The sequence below is a fragment of the Musa acuminata genome, chromosome BXJ1-9 (assembly GCF_036884655.1).
Source record: "Musa acuminata AAA Group cultivar baxijiao chromosome BXJ1-9, Cavendish_Baxijiao_AAA, whole genome shotgun sequence".
NCBI classification, from domain to species: Eukaryota; Viridiplantae; Streptophyta; class Magnoliopsida; order Zingiberales; family Musaceae; genus Musa; species Musa acuminata.
The window spans coordinates 44,650,497-44,658,319 of record NC_088335.1 but is presented as its reverse complement, the minus strand read 5'-3'; positions in this window follow the sequence as shown (position 1 = coordinate 44,658,319).

Sequence of the window (7,823 nt, the reverse complement as noted above, 5' to 3'; positions counted from 1 at the left end):
TTTCTAGATCTGTCTACTTTCTTCATCTTTTTAGTCATCTTTTTCAAGTATACCCGGACAATATCTTGTCATTGCTTTGTAAAGTGATATATTGACGAGCTACTTTCAGTATAATTGATCATTGAAGTATGAGAAGCTAACGATTATTGTCATGTAATAATCTAAAAGGGGCTCTTATTGGATGCAAAGTTTTGCTATAGTTGTAGGAGGATTGGGCTATGTTTAACAGTTTCACATAATTTTGTTGGTTGGCACTCACGTGGTACTAAAGATATTGCTTAAGAAGTGAATTTATCCATTTTATTTTGGCTATCTATCTGGGGTTGGAAACTTATAAAGAAGTATAAGTTGGATCTTAATAATTTAAGCCACTCAGTCCAAAATCGCCACAAGAACCATGCATCCCAATCGTTAATAATATTGTGTGGAACTTTCCAAAACTTCATTATATTCTTTATCATCAACTTGTTTGTCTCATCATTGAGCAGTGTAAGGGTGCAACAATGTATATTGTATACATTGAGAACTGATTGACTACCATGAGTATCGATCCAAGTTTCTCTATCATCGACAAACTTGATATGAAGTATAAGGAAATGCTCTCTTACGGTCTTTTTGGTATGAGCAATGGCTCTAAAAGATCCATCGGCTTCCACTACTTCACCTTATCTTATTGGTAAGTAAAGTACATCCGAACATATTTTTCTACATCAATCCTCATTTTTAGCAATTCAAGGCCTTCTCCACGAGAACCAAAGTTTCATGATATCTTGCCCAAAGAGAATTATGACACTCCCTTGAGAGCTCATGTCTTAAAGTGTCTACTTCAGGAATATAAACTTTATTTTCTTTGGTATAGATAAGTCTCTCTTGAACCCAAAATTATCATGTCTTATCTTTTTTTATTAATTAAATAAGGTTATTGCTCTAGGATCATTGTACAATCTATTTTTGATTCATGAGAGAAAGTTGAAATGTAATTGACTTGCTTGGCTTCCATCTTCCAATGATATCACATTCATCTAAGTTGACTTTTTTGCTCAAGGTGTCGGTCACCACATTTGCTCTTTTTGGGCTCGTATTCAATTATCATATCAAATTTAGCAAGAAAATTTTACCATCAGGCTTACTTTGGAAAGAGTTTCTTTTGAGTTTGGAAGAAACTTCGTGTGATATTATTAGTTGTTAGCACAAATCACATTCTAATAAAACAGTGTCGCCACACTCATAAATAGTGGATAATTGTTGTCATCATTTTCTCGTTTACTCGTATATTGTCGCTCTATCCCATTGAGCTTATAACTTTTGTAGGCTATTAGGTAGTCTTCTTGCATAAGTACTCCTCCAATAACAAAGTCAGAAGCATTTGTATAGACTTTGAATGGTTTCTCATAATTTATCAATTTGAGCAATATACCTCTAACACAATGACCTTTAAGTTTTAGAATGTCACTTCATATTTTTTGAACTACCACTAAGGTTGCTCCTTCAGCAACTTTGTTAATTGAGCTACATATTTTGAGTACCCCGATATGAAATGTTGATAATAGTTAATGAAACTAATAAATGATCTCAACTCCAGTACCTTCTTTGGTGTTCACCTCTCCACCATAACCTACACTTTCGATTTATCCATTTGAATTAATCCTCTGTCAACTCGGTGTCCAAGAATAAAATCTTCATTTGAGCAAAGTAGTACTTCTCTTTTTTTACGAATAAAGTGTTCTCCTTGAGAATCTTGATGATTGTTCAAAGGTGCTTGATATGCTTTTTGAGTGTTTGGATGTAGATGATAATGTCATCTAAGTAAATGACTATGAACTTGTCCAAATACTTATTGATAGTTAATTTATGAGAGTGCAAAATATGACTAAAGTATTAGTTAAGCTGAAAGGCATCACTAAGAATTCAAATGCTTTACACCTAGTTACACAAGTTGTCTTTGCTTCATCACCTTTAGTGATTTGCACTTGCTAGTACCTCGACTGAAGGTCGAGTTTGAAGAAGCACTTTCCCTTACCCAATTTAGTGAACAAGTCCAACGATAAGCAGGATGAGATATTTATTCTTTATTATTATTTTGTTTAAGGCCTGATAATCGACACATGATCAAAAGCTCTCATCTTGTTTATTCTAGAAGAGAACTATAGCTTTGAATGATGCTTTAAAACTATTGATGGGACCATCACTTAATAGTTCATCCAACTTCTTTCTTGGCTCTATCAACTCAAGGAGAGTCATCTAGTAAAGTGATCTCGCTAGAGGTTTCTCTCTCGGCTCTAGTTCGGTGCGATAATCCATATCTCTATAATGAGTCAAAGTTTTTGGCAACTCGGGTGGCATAATATTCGTGAATTCTTTCAAAATATTTGCCATCACAATAAGTTCTTAAGCAAACTCTATATCAAGTAGCTTTAGTTTCACTATAGCCACAAAAGTTAATTTATCTTTTCACATACCTTTCTTTAATTGTAATGTCAATAGTTGTTGCAAGTCTTTGGTTTCTCCTCGAGAAATTGGAATCACATAAGGGCTATTGGCTCCCATCATATATAAAGAGTTTAGGAGTGACAATGACACTCTCTTGGCTATGTGCATGAACTCTATTCCAATAATCATTTGAAAGTCATCTAATGACACCACCATTATGTTTTTGCTTCTAATCCACTTTCCAATTTTGATAGGGACCTCTTTTGCCAACCCAAAGATTTGCTTTGCTTCTAAAGTTCACCACCTTCATTTGATTTGGGTTCTTCTTTAAATTTAGCCCTAGTCGCCTTACTCTACGATTGATAATAAAGTTGTGATAGTGCCCGTGTCTATTATTACATGAGATGTTTGGATATTGAGCTTGACATCCACTTACATTAGCTCGTTGCTCCCTAATTTGTATTACTTTGTCTTCGTAGGTTCCCCCCATTTGACCCTGTAATGTATTTAATAAATACATTACTCCCCTCTAGGGTATTTGCGAGTCTTTATCATAATTTCTAGATTCAGAACTTATTCAAATTAACTACGATGATCTTTCCCTTATGTGGTCTTAGGAGATAGATTGATGTTGTTAGCATATTGAGTATTTGTTTTTGTAGGCACTCCCTTACTATATATGGTCCTCCACACAAAAAGCCTCCATCGGGCTTCAGGACTTTGCATTTTGAACTTAGCCCCTTATAAGAATTCTTCTTATTTTACTCAATTGTGGACTTCTTCCCTTGGAATCCATAGACATGCAATTACTTGAAGATTATTTCTTTTTCTCCAAGTCTTTCGAGGAAACAAAGTCAGTAAACCTTTTAGCAACTATGATTAACCCAACCAAATCAATGACCTTATATTGATGCAATTCCTATTGCGTCCATGACTTTAGGCTATCGAAAAAGCTAAACAACTTGTCCTTCTTAAACATATCTTGAATGTTCAGTGTTGAGAACTGCTTCATAGAGTCTTATATAGAAATTCCCTAGCATAGTTGTCTCAATTTTCTTTATGCCATGAACTTAGTATTCTCAAGTAGACTGAGTTCTCAACTCTTGCTTCAAATCCTTTTATGTGTCCATCCTGCACTGACTTTATTGGATCTCTTCCAATCAAGTCATCCACTAAACTTTTGCATCCTATTTAGATATGTGGTTGCTATTAAAACTCTAGTTTCTTCTTAGTCAAGCTTCATTGCTCAGAAGTATTGCTCAATGTTGAATAGAAAGTTCTCGAGCTTCTTCATATCCCTAGCACCATCATATTAATGCTGCTTGGGTGTCTTCAAGTTTTGTGATGGAGCAATGTGGGTCTTGTTCCCTCCTGCATGAAGAGCCTTCATTAGCAGGATAATCTTTGTCACGAGATCCGTTAAAACATTATATAAGTGTTGCACAAACTCATGGTTGTCTTCTGTCAATTGATGAACTCAAGACTTAACCTTGTCAATCTAATATTCTATCTCATCTTATGAATTCTCTACCCCAAGGAGCCTTCGTTAGTCTTGATAAAATTCCTCTAAGCTAACTTCGAGAATATTGAGGTGGGTTTATGCAATAGTAAGTCTCTCCCTATGACTCTTGTGCCTTTTTAATTGGTGCAGCAGATTACAGTTCCTCTGTTCATGAAGAATAGAAAACTTATAACTTACAATTCCTCATGCTTATCTTGAGTGTATCTAATAGTTTAAGAATGAGTTTGTACTTGCAGTCCATCTATGATTGCTTGGGATAATGGCCTGACTTGTCCTGTCTTGTATAATTAGTCATAGTGCTTTGCCATGGTGAGATTGTGAACTTTTATTATTTATCCAAATTACTTGCTCGTTTTGATACTTAGCTAGAATTGCCTTAATTACGAACTATTCTTACATTATCCATTTGCAAAGGATCAACCTAAAGGCAACCTCAAATAGGGCCTAGAGGACTTGTAAAAAGAAAGTTGATTAGCTTAAATGCGATAAACAAGTCCTAACATCTCATGAAAAATGGCAACTTTATAAGTAATTCAACAAATACATTATGTGCAAGAGAGAAAAAAGATAAAGAAAAAATAAAAACTTTAGAAGAAAAATGAATATTCATAAGTCCACGAACAATTGCTCACCGGGTGTCGAGCATATTGGCAAGTTCTTGTAAGCTTTATGTGTAAACTTGTGAATCTAATCAACACTTAACATTATCCGAAACTCTTACCTAATCTTATGTCATCCACGGGGCTTCAAGATATTAAGATGACCAACGTTTTGCTCTGTATCGCAACATGCAGAAAATAGGTTATGTCATAAAAACTGAATCATTTTGGAGTAATTTTGCCTATTACGGTGAGTAGTCACTTTACAAGTAGTTTTTGCATATATTTTTGAAGTAAAATTATTAAAAAATAAGGAAAAACATATTATCTAATTAATGTATAAGTAAAGAAAAGTGATGAACAATCCATTGACAAAGGTGTTTCGGGCATGCGATGGTCATTTATGACAATGAGGCTTTATCACCTTCCACAACGTCAATCATCACGTCCTCCCCATGCATCATCATTTCATGTTGTCTTCATATAGCCCTTGACTCCACCATCACTTTGGTCCACCTCAACTCCATGTGATTCCTTATAATCCTTGCCCACTACTCTCACCCAACTCCACTCCCAATATCGATCGCCACGGGTGCAAATCCACCCACCACTTTGCTCCTTTGAGTATCGTCACCACCACCTTCACCATGGAAAGCCTCTCTCATGTGGCCCTCGTTGCCCTTATATCCTCCACCTCCTATATACTTGTTATTCGTTATAGTCTGTTAGTTTGGCAAGTCCCATAGTCCCACATCGGGAAAATCAGGCTTGTTATCTCCTATTGGAACTATAAATAAGGGCCTAGGCTTTGAAGTTAGATGCATCACAAGAAAACCCAAGTATTTACTTTGGTTTAAGTCCACACTCAATTAAATAGTTTGGACTTATACTTTGGGTTTTTCTTGTTTAGTATTTTCGGGTGTTTTATTGCCTAGGAACATCTTCCTAAGGCATTTGTAATAGTCACTTTTCATAGTAGTGATTTGCTCCTCTTTCGTCCATGGATGTAGGTCAAAGTTAATTGATTGAACCACGTAAATCTGATGTTTTTGTCGATTTTATTTTTTCATTTTATTATCTTTGTTGTGTTGCCAAAATTACCTTGTGGTAAATTTCCTAGGGCTAGCTCTAACAAACGAGCTAGCCTCACGATATTTACCACAAGGTAATTTTGGCAACACAACAAAGACAATAAAGCGAAAAGATAAAAGTGACAAGAACACCTGATTTACGTGGTTCGGTCAATTAACTTTGACCTACATCCACGGACGAAAGAGGAGCAAATCACTACTATGAAAAAGGGACAATTACAAATACTTTAGGAAGAAGGCCATAAAACAACCGAAAATACTAAACAAGAAAAACCCAAAGTATACCGATGTGGGACTATGGGACTTGCCAAACTAACAAATCTCCACCTTGGCATGTCCCAACAAAACTTGCTTCACCTTCTTCATAACAACCCCAACGGGCAATCACCAACAATGAACACCAACCAAGTCCAAGCACTGCTTGAACTTGTAAACCGGAAGAGGCTTCGTAAACATATCAACTGGATTGTCCTTCGTATGAATTTTCTGAACAAGAACTTTTCCCTCAACAATGATATCTCGAATAAAATTAAACTTCACATCGATGTGTTTTGTCCTCTCATGATACATCTGGTCTTTAGTCAAATGAATAGCACTTTAACTATCACAGTAAATTGTAGTAACACTTTGATGCAGACATAATTCGCTGAACAATCCTCTTAACCATAAAATTTCTTTGATCGCCTCTGTCACTGCCATATATTCTACCTCTGTAGTAGATAAAGCTACGATAGGTTATAAGGAAGCTTTCCAACTAACTGCACAACCGCCAACATAAAATACATAGCCTGTCAAAAATCTTCGTTTATCAAGATCCACAGCATAATCAGAGTCAACGTAACCAACCAAAGTGTCACAATTTTTTCCAAATTCCAAACAAGCATCTGAAGTCCCTTACAAGTATCTGAGAATCCACTTCACAGCCTCCCAATGTGATTTACTCGGGGGAGACATATATCTACTAACCACACTGACTGCTTGTGAAATATCTGGACGAGTACAAACCATTGCATACATAATACTGCCGATGGCACTAGAATATGGAACTTTCACCATATATTCTTCCTCTTCAACTGACTATGGTGACTGAGCAGCACATATCCGAAAATGGCTAGCAAGAGGAGTACTAATTGGCTTAGCATTTTTCATGCCAAACCTCTCCAAGACTTTCTTGAGGTAATTTTTCTGAGTCAGAAATAATTTTCCAACTCCTTGATCTCTTTTGATCTCCATGCTAAGAATTTTCTTAGCTGCTCCCAAATCTTTCATTTCAAATTCACTACTCAGCTGCATTTTCAAAGTGTGAATTTCTGACAAATTCTTAGCTGCAATAAGCATGTCATCAACATAAAGCAACAAATACACAAAAGAGCCATCAGTTAACTTCCGGAAGTAAACACAACTATCATACATGCTCCTCGTGTAACCATGACCTAACATAAAAGAGTCAAACCTCTTATACCACTGTCTTGGAGACTGCTTCAATCCATACAAGGATTTCTTTAACAAGCAAACATGGTCTTCCTTACCATCAACTTCAAATCCATGAGGTTGCTCCATATAAATTTGTTCTTCAAGTTCACCATATAAGAAAGTTGTCTTGACATCAAGTTACTCCAATTCCAAATCATACATGGAAACTAAAGCAAGCAAAACACGAATAGAGCTATGTTTAACAACAGGTGAGAATACGTCATTAAAATCAACACCATGTACCTGACTATAGCCCTTTACAACCAATCGTGCTTTGTACCTTGCATCTTCAACCCCTGGAATACCTTCCTTCCTTTTGAAGACCCATTTGCATCCAACAATTTTCTTACCAGAAGGCGGCTTCACAAGATCCCAAGTTCTATTCCGATGGAGAGACTCAATTTCTTCATTCATTGCAATCAACCACTTAGCGGAATTATCACAAGAAACTGCATCTGAGTAGGAAGTAGGCTCACCAACTTCACTTGTCTCTTCTGCAATAGACAAAGCATATGCAACCAAATTTGCATATCTTTGTGGTGGTCGAATTTCTCTCCGTGGTCTATCCTTGGCTATGGAATATTGCTCTTCCTTTGGATCATCTGCATCAGTAGACTCGGAACCACCTACTAGCATTTTTTGAGTAGAAGAGTTCGACTTAAAAGAATCTGAACTACCAATCTCAAGCTCCACCTGCTTCTGCGCACT